Raw genomic sequence first — 21,055 nt, 5'->3', positions numbered from 1 at the left:
TTGAATGGCACATTTAGCTGGGAATTAAGTTCTAAAATAAATGTTTGGCTTGGACTGTTGTTAATGTTTTCTTTACTTTTGTAATGTTTGTCAAATGAATAAAGTACTATGTTTGAGTGCAACTGACAGCCATTCATCATGGCACCTTTCCACAAATTAAACTATCTGTCCTGTCCTGCAGGTATAGCAGAGGATTTCAGAGATGTGGTCCCATTCGCTAAATTACCGTGTGACAAAGTATTTTGTTCCCACCATCAACAGAGCCTGGACATGTTACTTTGAAAAATATACAGCTGTTATAAATAAAATGTTTGAGTCTGCTTCTGTACACAACTGATGGTTAGAATGAGAGTATGATATATAATTTCTAAAGAAGAGACTCCAAGCTACATATTTACAACAACTTTTAAAAAGTATATGCTTATTGTACTCAATTGACAAAGTATATCCTACGACATCTTCTATGTTACAAGTAAGCCCACTGTTTGCAAGAATAGTGCTCTGAAGGGAAATTCTGTGTGTCCTACTGATGAAAACAATAAATGTGAACTGTTATCAGTCACACAAGATGTTCAAAGTGCGATAATTCAGCAGCAAGTGACAGCATACCGCATGTAGAAATCTGTTGAAGCAGGGAACGTTATTTTCCAGTTTCATTCCAGTACGTTTCTCTAGTAGGCCAACAAGTTTCCTCTCAGCAGGACCTTTACGTACCACTGGTGGCATGTGATCACCAAAAATGTTTGGCACAGCATTTGCTTTTTCTTTTACCACTCCACCAGCTCTGTTGGTTTCAAACTGGTGTGGAGTGAAGTGATTCTGGTAAACAGAAACAGTACTATCAGTCAATTTAGTTACAAACTTCCTTATTTAAGTGATATAAAATATTCAAAACTATACATTATAACTATATATTATAATATAAAATATGTTGTTGTTGTTGTGGTCTTCAGTCCTGAGACTGGTTTGATGCAGCTCTCCATGCTACTCTATCCTGTGCAAGCCTCTTCATCTCCCAGTACCTACCGCAACCTACATCCTTCTGAATCTGCTTAGTGTATTCATCTCTTGGTCTCCCTCTACGATTTTTACCCTCCTCGCTGCCCTCAAGTACTAAATTGGTGATCCCTTGATGCCTCAGAACATGTCCTACCAACCGATCCCTACTTCTGGTCAAGTTGTGCCACAAACTTCTCTTCTCCCCAATCCTATTCAATGCTTCCTCATTAGTTATGTGATCTACCCATCTACTCTTCAGCATTCTTCTGTAGCACCACATTTCAAAAGCTTCTATTCTCTTCTTGTCCAAACTATTTATCGTCCATGTTTCACTTCCATACATGGCTACACTCCATACAAATACTTTCAGAAACCACTTCCTGACACTTAAATCTATACTCGATGTTAACAAATTTCTCTTCTTCAGAAACGCTTTCCTTGCCACTGCCAGTCTACATTTTATATCCTCTCCACTTCTACCACCAGTTATTTTGCTCACCAAATAGCAAAACTCATTTACTACTTTAAGTTTCCCATTTCCTAATCTAATTCCCTCAGCATCACCCGACTTAATTCGACTATATTCCATTACCCTCGTTTTGCTTTTGTTGATGTTTCTCTTATATCCTCCTTTCAAGACACTGTCCATTCCGTTCAACTGATCTTCCAAGTCCTTTGCTGTCTCTGACAGAATTACAATGTCATCGGCGAACCTCAAAGTTTTTATTTCTTCTTCATGGATTGAATAACATCGGGGATAGGCCACAGCCCTGTCTCACACCCTTCCCAACCACTGCTTCCCTTTCATGCCCCTCGATTCTTATAACTGCCATCTGGTTTCTGTACAAATTGTAAATAGCCTTTCGCTCCCTGTATTTTACCCCTGCCACCTTCAGAATTTGAAAGAGAGTATTTCAGTCAACATTGTCAAAAGCTTTCTCTAAGTCTACAAATGCTAGAAACGTAGGTTTGCCCTTCCTTAATCTAGCTTCTAAGATGAGTCGTAGGGTCAGTATTGCCTCATGTGTTCCAACATTTCTACGGAATCCAAACTGATCTTCCCCGAGGTCGGTTTCTACTAGTTTTTCCATTCTTCTGTAAAGAATTCGCGTTAGTATTTTGTGGCTGTGACTTATTAAACTGATAGTTCGGTAATTTTCACATCTGTCAACACCTGCTTTCTGTGGGATTGGAATTATTATACTCTTCTTGAAGTCTGAGGGTATTTCGCCTGTTTCATACATCTTGCTCACCAGATGGTAGAGTTTTGTCAGGACTGGCTCTGCCAAGGCCGTCAATAGTTCCAATGGAATGTTGTCTACTCCGGGGCCTTGTTTCGACTCAGGTCTTTCAGTGCTCTGTCGAACTCTTCACGCAGTATCATATCTCATCTTCATCTACATCCTCTTCCATTTCCATAACATTGTCCTCAAGTACATCGCCCTTGTATAGACCTTCTATATACTCCTTCCACCTTTCTGCCTTCCCTTCTTTGCTTAGAACTGGGTTTCCATCTGAGCTCTTGATGTTCATGCAAGTGGTTCTGTTATCTCCAAACGTCTCTTTAATCTTCCTGTAGGCAGTATCTATCTTACCCCTAGTGAGATAAGCCTCTACATCCTTACATTTGTCCTCTAGCCATCCCTGATTAGCCATTTTGCACTTCCTGTCGATCTCATATTTGAGACGCTTGTATTCCTTTTTGCCTGCTTCATTTACTGCATTTTTATATTTTCTCCTTTCATCAATTAAATTCAATATTTCTTCTGTTACCCAAGGATTTCTACTAGCCCTCGTCTTTTTACCTACTTGATCCTCTGCTGCCTTCACCACTTCATCCCTCAAAGCTACCCATTCTTCTTCTACTGTATTTCTTTCCCCCATTCCTTTCAATTGTTCCCTTATGCTCTCCCTGAAACACTGTACAACCTCTGGTTCTTTCAGTTTATCCAGGTCCCATCTCCTTAAATTCCCACCTTTTTGCAGTTTCTTCAGTTTTAATCTACAGGTCATAACCAATAGATTGTGGTCAGAGTCCACATCTGCCCCTGGAAGTGTCTTACAATTTAAAACCCGGTTCCTAAACCTCTGTCTTACCATTATATAATCTATCTGATACCTTTTAATATCTCCAGGGTTCTTCCATGTATACAGCCCTCTTTTATGATTCTTGAACCAAGTGTTAGCTATGGTTAAGTCATGTTCTGTGCAAAATTCTACCAGGCGGCTTCCTTTTTCATTTCTTAGCCCCAATCATATTCACCTACTACGTTTCCTTCTCTCCCTTTTCCTACTACCGAATTCCAGTCACCCATGACTATTAAATTTTCGTCACCCTTCACTATCTCAATAATTTCTTATATTTCATCATACAATTTTTCAATTTCTTCGTCATCTGCAGAGCTAGTTGGCATATAAACTTGTACTACTGTAGTAGGCATGGGCTTCGTATCTATCTTGGCCACAATAATGCGTTCACTATGCTGTTTGTAATAGCTTACCCACATTCCTATTGTCCTATTCATTATTAAACCTACCTACTGCATTACCCCTATTTGATTTTGTATTTATAACCCTGTAGTCACCTGACCGAAAGTCTTGTTCCTCCTGCCACTGAACTTCACTAATTCCCACTATATCTAACTTTGACCTATCTATTTCCCTTTTTAAATTTTCTAACCTACCTGCCTGATTAAGGGATCTGACATCCACGCTCCGATCCGTAGAACGCCAGTTTTCTTTCTCCTGATAACGACATCCTCTTGAGTAGTTCCTGCCGGGAGATCCGAATGGGGGACTATTTTACCTCCGGAATATTTTACCCAAGAGGACGCCATCATTATTTAACGATACAGTAAAGCTGCACCCCCTCGGGAAAAATTACGGCCGTAGTTTCCCCTTGCTTTCAGCCGTTCGCAGTACCAGCACAGCAAGGCTGTTTTGGTTAGTGTTGCAAGGCCAGATCAGTCAATCATCCAGACTGTTGCCCTTGCAACTACCGAAAAGGCTGCTGCCTCTCTTCAGGAACCACATGTTTGTCTGGCCTCTCAACAGATACCCCTCCGTTGTGGTTGCACCTACGGTATGGCTATCTGTATTGCTGAGGCACGCAAGCCTCCCCACCAACGGCAAGGTCCTTGGTCCATGGGGGAGGGGGGTCATAAATAGGAAGGTACAAGTCATGGAGAACGGGCTGGACTGAGGGAGAAGTGAACTGTCCACAGTCCAAGGTGGCATGTTTCTGGGGGTGTCAAAATGAGAATTTCTGATATGGCTCCAAAAGAAATAAGACAATGAAAGATTTAAGTGGTAAAAAAGCGGCCAGTGAGTGAAATCTTCTGGAGGTTGTGGGGATGCTGGAAGGGTGGATGTTCTGCAGGACAATGATTAGCAACTGGATGATGTCTTCTGCTCTAGGGGGAGGCCAGAGGGAGTTTTTGGGATGAATTGGTGGGTCAATGGGGCAAACGGGCACAGTTAGCTCAGGAGTGGTAGGAGGTGGTTTTGCTTTGCATTTGGAGGAGAAAGTGGGGTGGGGTTCATTGTAGGTGTTGCAGGAAGGGGGAGGGGAAAGGTTAGGACACTGTTTAAGGAAGTGGGAGCCTTTACAATGGAGGCAAGGGGGGGGGGGGTGGATTCTTGCAGTTTTGGGTGAGGTGGTCGTTGTACAGGAGACATTACTGGCGATAGTAGGATTGAGGGGGGAATGGAAGGGGTCAACTTGGTGGTGGCAGTTGAAAGTCAAGGCTGTGATGAGGTGATCGATGGAGGATGTGGACACTGTAAACATACGCATGACAAAGATAGTACCAGAGGAGTTGTAAATATGGCAGGCCGAGCTGACTTCCAGGGCAGGATGGGACTTCAGTCCTGCCAATATCTCCGCCTCCGTGACCACAAGGCTGAGTTTTGTGATCACAGCAGTGAAGGTAGTCAGATGATGATGGGGGTGGGGCTGACTAGGAGAGGAGGAATAAAGGAAACGGGTGAGGGCCAATGGTGATGTGGGGAATGTGGTGTCACCGCCAGACACCACACTTGCTAGGTGGTAGCTTAAATCGGCCGCGGTCCATTTAGTACATGTCGGACCCGCGTGTCGCCACTGTGTAATCGCAGACCTAGCGCCACCACCAAGGCAGGTCTCGTGATACGAGAGAGCACTCGCCCCAGTTGTACGAGAACCTAGCTACCGACCAGATGTACGAAGCCTTTCTCTCTCATTAGCCGAGAGACAGAATAGCCATCAGCTAAGTTAATGGCTACGAACTAGCAAGGCGCCATTAGCCATACAGTGATTGTACTTAAAGTCTCCTGTGTATCGTCAAGATCGATGTACCACAAAGGAATGAGTAAAGTTAAGTATTAAACCTGCTCCGTACTTTTCTTCCTAACATTAATTACGTATCCTGTTCCAGTACTTCACGCCCGTATGCGTTAGTCTAGCGTGCATTTTCAGCCATCTCAACTTCACGGTGTCGGCCCAGCTACCGACACAACAGGGAAAGTGCTGGAAGAAATGTGTGGAAAGGGGGAGTGGAGGACTTGATGAGAACTGAGTCTCTGCGAGGGATAAGTTGGGTAATGGGTGCACTGGGGATGTATTTCCAGATTTCAAAGGTGAGGGTGCGGGCATCTAGGAATTTCGGATCATAGTTGGCAAGGACAAAAGGGCTGGAGAGGCGAGAGGAGGGATGGTATCCATCTTGGGATCAGAGGGAAGTGGGTTGGGCAGTATGTTTTTGGAGGAGGGGGTGGAGGTGAGGTCGCCACTTTGGCGCTTGGAACGTCTGTTGGCAGGTGTGGCATGGGAGGAGGGATGAGGAGACCATGAGTAGGGTAGGTGCATGAGATGGCTGAAGTGCAGAGGAAGCACTCCATGTGGTTACAGTGGGGGCAGGTGAAGCGGAGGTGTAGATGATGGTGGCAGTGTCCATCATTGAAGGCGGCGTCCACTGGCGAGAGGAATCGCCAAAGTGCGAAAGTAACTAAAACAGGCGGCGCCGGCGGCAGAGGTGGTGACGGCAGCGGTGGCGGTTGTGTCATTTCTCTGGCACGTTGCGTATCCGGCACTATCGATAGGGACTTGTATTTCTGTTTCAGTCTAGTTCGGCCTGCGCAGGCGCTGCCCTCTGGCGCGTTTTTCACGGGGGGCCATGCGCGCTCGGCTCGGCAGTTGGATTCGTACCAAGCTGGTGGTATTTTGCCTTCCGACCGGGCACAGAGGTGTGGTCTCGTCGTTGGCGGGCCTCACTGATTTCGCCGTTGGGCGGTGTGGCGTGTTGGTGACGTGCTGTAGTGGACAACTGATGGATTCCCGCACGCGATCGCTCGAGGGTCTCCGCCTCTGGAAAGGGTGCCACGGTATCACTTGGGTTTCCGCACCCAGGAGTTGTAAGGATTGCAGGGCAAGCTTTCTGTGCATTTGCTCTGTCCGGTCTGCGGGGTGGGTTTCGTTTCACCTTACTTCAGCTGTCGTTTATATTTTCTGTGTGATTCCATTTTGGCCAGAGTCTAGGTGTCGCGTTTTCTGCTTGTGTGTACCCAGTCGTCGCCTCCGTTTTTCCCGCCCAGGGGGCAGCAGTATCCGCTGGTGGGAATTATTTGGCTTTCTGTGCGTTTGCTCTGTCCAGTCTCCGGGGCGGGTTTCGTTTCACCTTACTTCAGCTATTATTTATATTTTCTGCGTGATTCTGTTTTGGCCGGAGTCTAGATGTCGAGTTTTCTGCTGGTGTGTACGCGGTCGTCGCCCCCATTTTCTCAACCGGGGGCAGCCGTATCTGTTGGTGGGAATTATTTGGCAGTGTGTGTTTTGCGTGGACGTGGTGTGCTCACGCGCTCTGATTCTGAGTTGAAATTACAGTGGTCAGGCTGGCTCGGTTGCTGGAGTGTGTGTTGTTGGTTTTCTGGCTTGCTGGGAACTGCGCGCGCGCCTGTTCCGTTTTGTGATGTGGCAGCAGTCTGATATCTTTATGTGTGCTTGTTAAGTTGCTAGCAATTGCTTTTAGCTTTGTGCTTACTTTTTTTTATTTAAATTTCTAGGCATTGTCATTTGCCTGTTCTTTTACCTTCATTTATTTGAAGTGTCAATTAAGCCTAAGACGATGTCCAAGGTGCTAGCAATTGATTTTAGCCTCGTGTGTACTTAATCCTATTTAAATTCTTGGGCATTGCCATTTGCTTGTTCTTTTACTCTTATTTATTTTTGGTGCCAGTTAGCCCTAAGATGATGTCAGACCTTGGTATCTGTCAACCTTATTTTGGCGCCTAGCGCTCAGGTGCAATATTGCCAGGCCTATCCCGGATTTTGTCATTAATTGAGATCCTTTTATACTGTATTTTTAGTAGTATGTTTGGCAAGTGCACTTGTGTATGGCATTTATTATGTTTCCCCCTCCCCTCTCTTCCTCCTTCGTGTAAACTGATTTTGGTAAGATTGCTAGGTGGTCTGTGTTCTTTTATAACTATGCAAGTTTGCCCGCTGCCACAGTCGCAACATGTTTTGACTGGCAAGCGGCTAGAGTTTGAATGTGGTCTGCACTGTTGAAATCGGCAGACTTTATTATTTGAGCTAGTCATGTATGTGTTGTTGTGTTAGCGGTTTTAGGGCATTTTTAATCGAGATACCTTTTGGAAATTTTATCACTCTTTTAAAGAAGGTATAGCAAGGAGTAACTTCGACTGAAAATTTGATTGTAAATGATACATTTGTGCTTCACATTATAAAATTATCTGTATTAGGAGAAAGTATGTAGTTTAATGCGCAATGATTACTTGTTAATGTATCAAATTGTAAACAGTTTGTTTGGCAGTGATTCAAACGACACAAATTAGTTTCTACATCTACATCTACATCTACATGATTACTCTGCAATTCACATTTAAGTGCTTGGCTGAGGGTTCATCGAACCACATCATACTATCTCTCTACCATTCCACTCCCGAAAAGCGCGCGGGAAAAACGAACACCTAAACCTTTCTATTCGAGCTCTGATTTCTCTTATTTTATTTTGATGATCATTCCTACCTATGTAGCTTGGCCTCAACAAAATATTTTCCCATTCGGAAGAGAAAGTTGGTGACTGAAATTTCGTAAATAGATCTCGCCGCAACGAAAAACGTCTTTGCTTTAATGACTTCCATCCCAACTTGCATATCATATCTGCCACACTCTCTCCCCTATTACGTGACAATACAAAACGAGCTGCCCTTTTTTGCACCCTTTCGATGTCCTCCGTCAATCCTACCGTGCAGCAATATTCTAACAGAGGACGAACGAGTGTAGTGTAAGCTGTCTCTTTAGTGGACTTGTTGCATCTTCCAAGTGTCCTGCCAATGAAACGCAACCTTTGGCTCGCCTTCCCCACAAAATTATCTATGTGGTCTTTCCAACTGAAGTTGTTCGTAATTTTAACACCCAGGTACTTAGTTGAATTGACATCCTTGAGAATTGTACTATTTATCGAGTAATCGAATTCCAACGGATTTCTTTTGGAACTGGTGTGGCGCACCTCACAGTTTTCGTTATTCAGGCGTCAACTGCCACCTGCCACGCCATACAGCAATCTTTTCTAAATCGCTTTGCAACTGATACTGGTGTTCGGATGACCTTACTAGACGGTAAATTACAGCATCATCTGCGAACAACCTAAGAGAACTGCTCAGATTGTCACCCAGGTCATTTATATAGATCAGGAACAGCAGAGGTCCCAGGACGCTTCCCTGGGGAACACCTGATATCACTTCAGTTTTACTCGACGATTTGCCGTCTATTACTACGAACTGCGACCTTCCTGACAGGAAATCACGAATCCAGTTGCACAACTGAGACAATACCCCATAGGCCCGCAGCTTGATTAGAAGTCGTTCTGTTCATCTGTGGCATATAACCTTTTTATTACCTCATACTGTAAGCAGCTTGATTTGTTTGTGTCACTGTAATTTGTAAGCCACAGTGTAATTTATTACAATTAATTATTTGTTTGGGGGTAATAAACCTTGAATTGTATGTCCCCTGTTCATTAACCGAATCCCATCCAAATCGTCTGCTCAGAGGCAGCGACGGCGTGCAAACGGACGAAAGATCGACAGCAGCTGGTAGATGGACAGGCAGCAATGGCAGGAGGATTTTCCAAAGCGACGAGTACACCCTGAGCGTAGCCCAGGCAGTGCATGTGGTCGCATTTAACTGAGACGATCCGTTCCGACTCTGGAATGGCGTGTGTTGTTGGAGAGAAAGTGGGAAACGTAATATACATTCATATTCTGAGAGGCAAATAAGTTGATGTGTTAAAATGCCTTGTTAGAATATCGCATTTTCCCGTAGATTATAAATGTATAGGATTTATTTGATGCTGTGACATATGTACAGAATCTGCAAGTGTAGTGTTGTACTGACGAACGTTATAAACTGCAGATTTAAATGGATCGCCATATTTTCTGAGGCGGCGTCTTCCGCTGACATCTGTTGGCAACACTGAGCAATACTACAGTATTCAAGCGCTGCTTATTTTACTTCGCATTGGCAAGTTTAGCACAAAAATGTTGGAAGTAACAAACATCTTCATATCTACATCAATCATTTATTCCAAGTTTACTAACAAAAAAAAAGGTTCAAATGGCTCTGAGCACTATGGGACTTACCATCTATGGTCATCAGTCCCCTAGAACTTAGAACTACTTAAACCCAACTAACCTAAGGACAGCACACAACACCCAGTCATCACGAGGCAGAGAAAATCCATGACCCCGCCGGGAATCGAACCCGGGAACCTGGGCGTGGGAAGCGAGAGTTTACTAACAAAATAGCAATAAGCGCCCATGTCTTAAGATTATCTGTGAAGAATATACTTCACTCCCACAAACTTTCGTGGTAAGGTGTTCCTTAGATATGATAACGTCACGTAGTAAGTAACCCCCTGGTTGCTCCTCTCCTCTCCCACCCCCGCCCCCTGCCGTGCCTTCACTGTTGTGTCCCCCCGCCCCAACCCTCCATCTCTACACCGTTCATCTCCTTTCCCAAGGTGGCTTCCATCAACTCCCCCTCCTGGGTGATGCCCTCTCTCCCTCCGTTTATCCCTCCTATCAACTCTGATCCTCACCCCCCTCCTTTCCTCCATCCTTTTCTTGGGCTCCCTCTTCCCCCTTCCATCCTGTTTTTTCCCCACCTCCCCTCTCTCTGCCCCCTTCTCCCCCCCCCCCCCCGAGTTCTTTTGCATTTCCCTCCTCTGCCTCTTCTCATTCCCTCTCGCGGCTGCCCTGCCCCCCTCCCCCCTTTATGAGTCCTCTCCCTCCTTGGTTCCCCCCCTTTTGATTTTTTCCTCCCTCCCTCCTTGTTCTTCCCCCTCCTCCAGGTCCCCCCCCCCCCCATCTGCCTTTGGCTCGGGAGTTTCAACATTGTGCCGCCATTTTCGTGCAGTGTTTTACAGTGAGTGTTCCGTGTTGTGTTTTTTGGGAAGTGTTGTGAACGGCCATCATACTGTCGCTGGGTGTGCTTTTTATCTCTTGCGAACAGGAACCAGACTGTCACCATGTTTTTTTAATTGTGTGTGTACTATGTTACTTGTCTGATTCCTGTGTCTTTTATTAACATTGCCAACCCCTTTTGCTTTCTGTTTTAACTTTCCGCGCTTTTCCGCCATTTTACACTTTCAGTCACTGTTTTATCGCCTGTTTTTCTTGTTTCTTTTCTTCTTCCGTTTTTAAAAAAAAAAGTCTGTAGGCTGTAGAGCAGCGTACTAAGCTGCTGCCAGCCCGCCCCCTTTTGGGGAGAATTGAAACTCAATAACGAAAAAAAAAAAGTAGTAAGTAAGTAGATAAGTTTAATCTGTTTAGTCATAATTTTTAAGTAGGATTAGAATGTATATTCCGTCTTCGCTCCCTTATGTGGAACTGTGATGTGATGGTCGTTATAGAAGTGGAATTTTTGTGTCCATATTTATCCATTTCTTTCCTATACATGCATTTACAGTGAGGAACTTCCTCGGTCGATCTATCGTCCATGCGCCCAGCTGTTTATAACTCCTGCCTCTGACACATCTCCGTTACAGCCGCAATTACGTCCGCTAGTCTGTTCTGGGGCCTGACGCATTTCTGTACATCCCTGTCTCCCCAGGTAATTCCCAATAAGCATCTCCTCTACAAGACTGGCGTGTAAAGAACACCAGCACATACCGTTGCCAAGTCAAAACCGGTAATTTTTCCAAACTTCGCTTTTCGAACAAGTAGGAAACTTTTGTCTTGCAAAACCGATATAGAGTTTACAGTAAAGCACGCAGGTCACTTTTCGTTTCCTGTTTATTTTTCTTCTCTGCCCACCCACAAACATTGATCAGTTTTTTCATTGCATGTTAGTTCTGTTTTTTGTGTCGGATTCATAGCATACGTTCAAACTTGCTATTTTACGTTCTTACCTCGACTGAACTCCACATTTATGTGAACTAGATGTTAACAACTCAATGTCGTCAGCCAATTCAGTGTGCTTCACGTAAAAAGTCTTCCCGCATTTCGTCTTACGCAGTGGAACTCGCGAATTATGAAGAAATGTGCTGGTTAAATGCCATAAATATCAGCTTGGATCGGGATTAGTCTTCCCTCACTCCAGAAATGAAATGACAATGAGTTTTTCTTTCGTCGCCGGCGTCAGTCTATCCGTTGCGCGCAGCTTTGGAAATCTAGGTGAGCAGAAGACGGCAGGAGGTGTAATGGCGGCGATGCACGTAGTGTGGATGGGTGATGCGAGAGAGCAGACGCTGCCTACTATGTCGAGGAGCCGGACTCTCGTAGTACGGACTGCCACCGACAGATGGCAGAGGGAGATGCAGAAGCGACTGCTCGCCTGGTCCTCCACTGCGTAGCGCGGTGTCACAGGCGAGTCTGGAGAGAAGTATTGGAACATGTGTGCGGTTTCCCATCCCTAGTGCGAGAGTTTCACGGAAATCTAACATACAGGTCTCTTCTTTTCACTAATAAACACAAAAATCCGTGACAGAACAGTGCCAGCAATAATGGCTTTCGACAACATCGGTCATGCGGAACGGAACTTGCACTTTTTTCACATTAGGTACTGAAAGGTTTCCAGCAAAGGAATCAGGCAGATGCCTGTACCTTGCTGATATGCCCAAACCGCTCCCGCCCATTCATTTCCTCCAATTTGCTGATGGCACCGCCTTCCCAGCAGCCCTTTATCCTACCCTTCAACTGTCCCAACGTAACCTCCAAACCCACTTTGACCAGTTCACCACTTGGTGTAACAAGTGATTCCTCCGTATCAACCCCTCCGTGACCCAGGCGATCATCATAGGCGGCACCACCCACTCCATCCGTCTCCATGATTTCTACCAAACCATTTATGGACATTCTATCCACTTCACTACTACCCTCAAATACCTTGGCCTCACCCTCGACCGCCACCTCACCTGGACTCCCTCATATCTACTCTATCCAATCCAAAGCCGACAACTGCCTCCGAATCCTCAAACTCTTCCTTGGTCAGACATGGGAGTCCTCTACTATCCTCCACACCTACAAATCCTTAATCCGTCCCATCATCTGTTATGCCAGTCCTGCCTGGATATCCGCCCCCCCCCCCCAAATTCTGTAAGTCCCTCCAGATCATTGAGTGCCACACACTCTACCTCGCTTTCCGTATACGCCTCCCATCCCCCACGTGGATAGTCTATGACCTGGTTCCTTTCCCCCATCTGCTCCTATTCCTCGAACGTATCTGCATACTCTACACCTCCCTCCTCCTTGATCCCCCTCGAGCCTTGGCTGCTCCCCTCCTCACCAACCCCCACCCTCTGCCAGACCTTCACTGTTATGTCCCCCCCTACCCTCCATCTCTACACCCTTCATCTCCTTTCCCAAGGTGGCTTCCATCAACTCCCCCTCCCAGATGATGCCCCCTCTCCCTCCATTTATCCCTCCTATCATCACTCATCCTCACCTCCCCCTCCCTTACTCTGTCCTTTTCCTGCACTTCCTCTTCCCCCCCCCCCCCTTCCATCCAGTTTTTTCCCTGCCTACCTCTCTCTGCCTCCCTTCTCTACCCTGAGTCCTTTTGCATTTCCCTTCTCTGCCTTTCCCCATTCTCTCTCACGTCTGCCCTGCTCCCACCCTCCCTTATGAGTCCTCTCCCTCTGTCGGCTCCCCACTGTAATGGCAGAGATTATTATTAACAAATCGTCGAGAGCATTGTCTCAGGATGAGATTTCAGATCTCGCAAAAGGAGGTAATTTTGCTATTACTCCTACGCATGTACCAGTGGAAGAGGTTATTGCGAATGTGGAAGCAGGGATTCGAACCCTCCCTAAGGCAACTGCTAATGCAATTCGTATTGAAATCACAAGGGTCTTATGCCATAATAAGCCACTGGAGAGTAATTTAACTAAGGGGGAAAGAAAGGCCCTCAGGGATTTAAATGCGGACAAATGGATAGTTGTTCTTCCATATGATAAAGGCAATGCCACTCGTTCATCCAGGTTTTCCACCCCCCCCCCCCCCCCGCCCCAACTGCTTTAGGCTGTGCTGTGTTATCTTCATCTCTAATCTCTGGTGCAGTAGTTGAGTGTTCAGTGTTGTGTGCCCCCTTCGTAAAGTGTTGCAAACAGAAACCATACTGTCGCTGAGTTTTTTAATTGTGCCTGTGTACTTACTGTGTGTCTTCATTAACATCGTCTAACCCGTGTTTATTCTGTTTTAACATCCGAAAATTTGTTTTTAACAAAGTGGCCGTTTTATCGCCTTTACATATTGTTTGTCAACTTCCCATTACGTTTTTTAACTCTTCTATCGGCTGCAGAGCGCCGTATTAAGTTGCTATCAGCCCGACCCCACCCCCTGCTGGGAAGGGGGGGAGAGGGGAATCGAAATTCAATAAAGGAAAAAGAAAAGTTCAGCGTTCCAACAACCTGGAAGAAAACTTGGTCGACCATACTGATTGTGTTCATATTACCGTGTTCAAAATTATTCAACATTTGGCATTCCAACGACCATCAACAGAACTTGGTTGACCTTATTAATGCTGTTTGTACTATCATGGCCAAAACTTCCTTGACCGAACACCATTCTAACTATCATGGACAAAACTGAATACACTCTGTTGAGATCATAATACTGTGGACAAAAGTTGTACGACTACTCAGTGTTCCAAATACCTTGAACAAAACTTAGTCCACAATATTTAAGGTGTTCGCATTATCGTGGCCAAAATGTGCACCATTTGGCATTCCAACCTCCATATACAGAACTTGGTTGACAATATTAATAATGTTTGTGCTACCATAGCCAAAAGTTGCTTGACCATACACTTTTCTAACTACCATGAAAAAAACTAAATACACCCTACGGCGTTTGTAATACCGTGGACAAAAGTTGCAGGACCGTTAAACGTACACACTACCATGAGAAATTTCACCAACAATGTGAAAGGCGTTCGTAATACCATGCACAAAAGTGGCACTACCATGCAGCGTTCGAGTTACCATGAAACTCTTGGCCTCACCTTCCGAACAAACGAATTAACTCACCAAGCGCTTTCGGCGAAAATTGCTCACTGCACATCGGCCGCTGTGTCGTGCATAGACCATAGATAACATAGACTGCGCATGACGTAATTTTACTGAAGCCAACATTAAGTCACGTGACTCGGGGTAGGAAGCCGAGCTAGTCACTATGTATTTATAGTGCACAATTTATGATATTTTTGTTGCAGATCAAATGTTGTGCTTTTTACTACATGCAGAAGTAAAGACCTTCACATATGCTCAGATTAGTCTTGTTTTGTGTCCTACAGATAAGTATAGTGACGAAAATCTCTGTTGTGTAAGAGAATTACTTTAACATACTTGCAAAGCAATTTCCATAAGTTAGGGTGGATGTTGGTCCTTGGATGTAAATGTTATATCCTAGCCAGTAATGCCACCCGAGCCTGCTGCCAAAAGGTTGGCAGCATCAAAGTCCGGACGCCGTCCGCATAAGCAGCGCCAGCGAGACAGGAAATCGCCGCAAGTCTGCGCGCGCCACCGCTGGCTTCTGGCTTCTTAAGCGCTGGAGTCGCGAGCGCTAGGACAGTTCTGTATTCGCCGCTCAGTTGTATACTCGCCACCGAATTGTGTACTTGCTAGTCAGTTGTGTGTTCATCGCAGCAGAGTTGTTGTTTGTCGTCAGCCGACGCTGACCTAGCTGCTCCGACTCGAACTAGACAGATCTCTGTAGACACGGAGTTCACTACTGTGTTGCTGTATCTTCGTTAATAAAGATAAGTACCGACTTTTATTTAATCAGAGTGTTTGGGTTTTCCGCTTTCTGTTCACTGTTCCAGCGGACCGGTCGGCCCGCTACTAAAAGTGTGGCGGTGACTTCGTAAGCCGTTTCTACAGCGAATTGCTTGTCGCTACGAACGCCGCCACAAAAGTAAACTTGCTAAATTTGCAATATATTACGGTCCCTATCTTATATCGTTTCAGTATCTGTACTGGATTAGGCAAAAGTCAGACAACATACGTGCTTATTTTGTGTAAATACCTGACATTATGCACATAAACGAACTTACTTTCTTACGAAAGCTTACTAAAGCATTTCGCACATGTTCTTATGGAATCATAAGAAAACTAATGCTGCGTTCGAAATTGTTATTTTGCGCTCCCGTCAAGCGCCGAACTACGAGAATTGATAGTGCAAAAAAAAAGAAAAAAACAAGTATTCAATAAAGAACAGTCATTCTGTCGCTTGTTAAAATAACTGTCAATATGTTTCAACTTGACTACGCGTAAAACCGATAACCACTGCTTTATTGTAAGTAATTTCAGAGAAATTAGTTTCACTGCACTACTACATGTGTGGAAGTAGTACCACAGCTCGCTGAATTGTCAAAATCAATGCTTGATTTCAGCTATTCATGAGATAAACTGTAACTGTTAGCCCCACTTCACACAGCGTATAACGACAGGAACTCGACTTCCTGCCCCGAGTCATGTGACTTAGCTGTTGGTTTCAAGCCTTAACACGACAGAGGTAGGGACTTTTTTTTCTTTATGGTATTTCAATATCCCATCTGGGGTGGGCTAGCAGCAGCATTTGTACTGTTCTTTAGCCAAAAGATATTAATCATACAACAGAAGACATTTAAAATAATATAAAGGAGAGAATAAGGTGTACAGAGATATAAGAAAGAGGGAACATCATGGAAGAGAACAGACAAAAAGAGGGGTGCGACTGTATAAAGGAGATAAAAACTACACTACTCTCCATTAAAACTGCTACACCAAAACTAAATGCAGATGATAACCATGTATTCATAGGACAAATATATTATACTAGCACTGACATGTGATTCCATTTTCACGCAATTTGGGTGTATGGATCCTGAGAAGTAAGAACTCAGAACAACCACCTCTGGCCATAAGAACAGCCTCGATACGCCTGGGCATTGAGTCAAACAGAGCTCGGGTGGCGTGTACAGGTACAGCTGCCCATGCAGCTTCAACATGATACCACAGTTCATCGAGAGTAGTGACTGGCGTATTGTGACAAGCCAGTTGCTCGGCCACCATTGACCAGACGTTTTCAATTGGTGAGAGATCGACAACGAAACAAAACCACACACTGGATCATAAAAGTATTGACGGATAGCTTAGCACATGACAGTCACTGACAATACAAGTCCAGCACACAATTAAAATCACAGCTCTCGACACACAGGAGAACAGCACCAAACACAACACCGACATAGTACACTGATGGAGATGAGCAAACAGAGAGGATCTGCCAGGGGCATACCGACAAGGGAGGAGGGAAGAAGGGAGGGAGGGGAGAAGATGGGGGAGGGATGGGCGGGGGGCGCGCCAAAGAGGGCCGGGGAGGGAAGCAGTTGAGGAGGGGGTGCAGGGACTTGGGGATGGAAGGAGAAAAATCCGCTCTGGGAGAACGTGGGGAGAGGAAAAAGGGCTCCCTGGGGAGGGTGGGAGAACAAGGCCAGGTTACAGTTGGAAGGAAGGGTAGGTGACACGGCGAAGTTCAACATCTGGCAGGGGGAGGTTCTGGAAATTGCCCCGATGAAGGAGGGTGGGGAGATGGAGAGAGGGAGGGATACAGCGATAGAGGCATGGCAATGGGTGGGTGTGGAGAGGAAGGAAGAAACCGAGGGGTGGGGGGATCAAGCCTACACACAAAAGATGCAGTGATGTTGGAGGAAAAGGAGGAGGTGGGGGAAGGAGATGAGGTCATACAGGAGCCGTGTGCGGGAAGGAAGGGAGATACAGAAGGCAAGGCGGAGCATGAGGCATTTGCGGATTTGGAGGGCCTTGTAATAGGGAGTGGGCGTGGAGATCCAGGCAACGCTGGCATAACAGAGGATAGGATGGAAGGGGGGTTTGTAGATGTGGAGGAGGGTGGAAGGACGCAATCCCCATGTCTGGCCAGACAGGGGTCTCAGGAGGCAGAGGCAGGAATGGGCTTTCCGCTGGATGGTCAGCAGGTGAGGGGTCCAGGTGAGGTGACAGTCGAGGGTGAGGCTGAGGTACCTCAGGGTGGGGGTGAGCTGGATGGGGCGACCATGAAGGGTGAGGTAGAAATCAGGGAGACAGAAGGAGCGGGTGGTGCGGCCTATGATGATTGCCTGGGTTTTGGAGGGGTTGAGACGAAGGAACCACTGGGAACACCAAGTGGTGGACTGGTCCAGATGGGTTTGGAGGGTGCGTTGGGCTGTTAATGGGTAGCATAGGGAGCCAGGAAGGCGGTGTTGTCAGCATATTGGAGAAGGTGGACAAGTGGGGGTGGCTTGGGCATATCAGCGGTGTACAGGAGATAGGGGAGTGGACGGAGCCCTGGGGGACGCCAGCAGTGGGATAAAAGAGATGGTGTTGTGGAGGGTGACATAGGAAGGATGGAGTGAGAGGAAGGAAGCGACCAGACAGACAAAACTGATAGTTTGAAGAGGAGACCGGGATGGGTAGGGACATGCGGGGTCCATGTTATATATCATCTACTATGTCCTGCGAGGATCTAAGATGGCGGAAAGTGTCGTGTGACACGATTCAGACAATCACGAACTGACTACAGCGGGAAACAGGATAGTCGTGCTGCCATATGCCGGTGTCGCCAAGCATCAGGACAGCACTCAGAGGAAATTTATTTATTTCGTAATTAGAAGCTTAGCAGGAATATTGTGAAAGGAAGAAACATGTAGTTGCCTATGTCAATTAGCTGTTTCTAATTTGTTCATAAAATTGCTATAAGGTTGTGACGAGAATACTTCATACTCAGTATTATTTTTGGAAACGCTTACTACATAAACAGCAACGTGCCTGGTGATGCTGTCTTGTAACATATCACAAAAAAAAAAAAAATAGTTAGTTTGAGAGTGTATAATTTGGCGGTTCTGGGTCAGATGATCCGAGCCGGTATTCGTGTGCTAATGTTTATGGGTTGTTTGGGATGGTATTGCAAGAGATCTAAGGTCTATATACATATTGCTTACACGCATAGAATATCTATGTAAATATAGTAATGTTTGTTGTATTTTACACTCCTGTCAACAACTTCATCTGTTGAGCAATCATGCATATGCCTAGATACAAGTAAATTCATTTCATTACACCCGTTTCACGCATGTGTCTCCACTTCTTTCTCAGCCAGCCATCAGCTTTTGAACAGTTCATGCATTTTAAGTACAGCAGCATATTTCGTGGCTAACAGTCAAAAGTGCTAGTTGCAGTCCTTCTAAAATCCGCCTTTCGGACGAATCGGAAGCTTAATTAGATTTGGAAGCACTACTGAGTTCATAGAACAACAGCCTAGATCATTTTTATTCATCCGTTTATTTCTTTTCCTATCAAACGTTTTATCGTCTTGAGTGACATCAATTGTATAAAAACTCAACCCTTTATTCTATAACTTTTGTCGATTTGTTGCTTGTACGTTACTTTAGTTTTGCCGCAACTCAATTTAAAGAAAACTTTCAAATCAACTATTTTAGGTTCTTACCTAATACAAAAATGCATTAAGTGAAGCAGCCAAAAAGGAATACAAACGTCTCAAAAATGAGATCGACAGGAAGTGGAAAATGGCTAAACAGGGTTGGCTAGAGGACAAATGTAAGGATGTAGAGGCTTATCTCACTAGGGGTAAGATAGATACTGCCTACAGGAAAATTAAAGAGACTTGTGGAGATAAGAGAACCACTTGCATGAATATCAACAGCTCAGATGGAAACTCAGTTCTAAGCAAAGAAGGGAAAGCAGAAAGGTGGAAGGAGTATATAGAGGGTCTATACAGGGGCGATGTTCTTGAGGACAATATTATGGAAATGGAAGAGGAGGTAGATGAAGATGAAATGGGAGATACGATACTGCGTGAAGAGTTTGACAGAGCACTGAAAGACCTAAGTCGAAACAAGGCCCCAGGAGTAGACAACATTCCATTAGAACTACTGACAGCCGTGGGAGGGCCAGTCCTGACAAAACTCTACCACCTGGTGAGCAAGATGTATGAGACAGGCGAAATTCCCTCAGACTTCAAGAAAAATAAAATAATTCCAATCCCAAAGAAAGCAGGTGTTGATAGACGTGAAAATTACCAAACTGTCAGTTTAATAAGTCACAGCTGCAAAATACTATCGCGAATTCTTTACAGATGAATGGCAAAACTGGTAGAAGCCGACCTCGGGGAAGATCAGTTTGGATTCCATGGAAATGTTGAAACACGTGAAGCAATAATCTTAGAAGAAAGATTAAGGAAAGGCAAACCTACGTTACTAACATTTGTAGACTTCGAGAAAGCTTCTGACAATGCTGACAATGTTGAATGTAGTAAAGGAGTTTTGCTATTTGGGGAACAAAATAACTGATGACGGTCGAAGTAGAGAAGATATAAAATGTAGACTGGCAATGGCAAGGAAAGCGTTTCTGAAGAAGAGAAATTTGTTAACATCGAGTCAGGAAGTCGTTTCTCAAAGTATGTGTATGAAGTGTAGCCATGTATGGAAGTGAAACATGGACGATAAATAGTTTAGACAAGAAGAGAATAGAAGCTTTCGAAATGTGGTGCCATAGAAGAATGCTGAAGATTAGATGGGTAGGTCACGTAAGTAATGGGAAGGTATTCAATGGAATTGGGGAGAAGAGGAGTTTGTGGCACAACTTGACTAGAAGAAGGGATCGGTTGGTAGGACATGTTATGAGGCATCAAGGGATCACCAATTTAGTATTAGAGGGCAGTGTGGAGGGTAAAAATCGTAGAGGGAGACCAAGAGATGAATACACTAAGCAGATTCAGAAGGATGTGGGCTGCAGGTACTGGGAGATGAAGAAGCTTGCACAGGATAGAGCAGCATGGAGAGCTGCATCAAACCAGTCTCAGGACTGAAGACCACAACAACAACAACCTCGCCTGTCGAGATTTATCTCGACTAAATGCAACCACCACAACGTCGTCACTCAAACGAAGTTGTCTCACGTATAATTCTTTCTTGTGTATCGATTCACCCGCTGAAAGTCGATGTGTTAAATGCGACAGTAAATGTGGAAGGACGAACATTGCTGGTTAAGTCCCATGAATTTCTGTTTTCGGATGAACAGCTTGCGGCTCACTCTTCCATCGCCTCCGTATTGAAATGACAATAAATGGGAAAAAAAAGAAGGAAAAAACTGTTCCTTTGAGGCGACAGTCGGTCCGTCGCGTTTAGCTGTGGTTACCGAACACGCAGAAGGCAACGATAGGTGCCGTGGAGGGGATTCTGCATGTAGTGTAGGGAAGTGACGCGAGAGGGCAGCAGCTGCCGGCAGTGGCGAGCAACCGCCCCGCATAGTATGGACTGCAGCCGACAGAGGGCAGGGCGAGCACCGAGGCTGTCTCCTCGCCAGCTCCTACGTGACGGACGAGTGACATGTATCTTTTTTAACTTTTTAAATTAGATTATATTACTATTTGTTCCATAGATCATGAATACGACACTTCGTAATGATGTGGAAAGTGTCGGGTTAATAAAAAAAGGTGTCTATGCAAGATATTACATTAGACAAAATATTACATGACACTCAATATTTTTAACTTTTTTTTA

This window comes from Schistocerca serialis, chromosome 11 (genome assembly GCF_023864345.2).
Source record: "Schistocerca serialis cubense isolate TAMUIC-IGC-003099 chromosome 11, iqSchSeri2.2, whole genome shotgun sequence".
In the NCBI taxonomy this organism is placed as follows: domain Eukaryota; kingdom Metazoa; phylum Arthropoda; class Insecta; order Orthoptera; family Acrididae; genus Schistocerca; species Schistocerca serialis.
The sequence above is the reverse complement of the archived record's forward strand: the minus strand, read 5'-3'. Positions refer to the sequence as shown.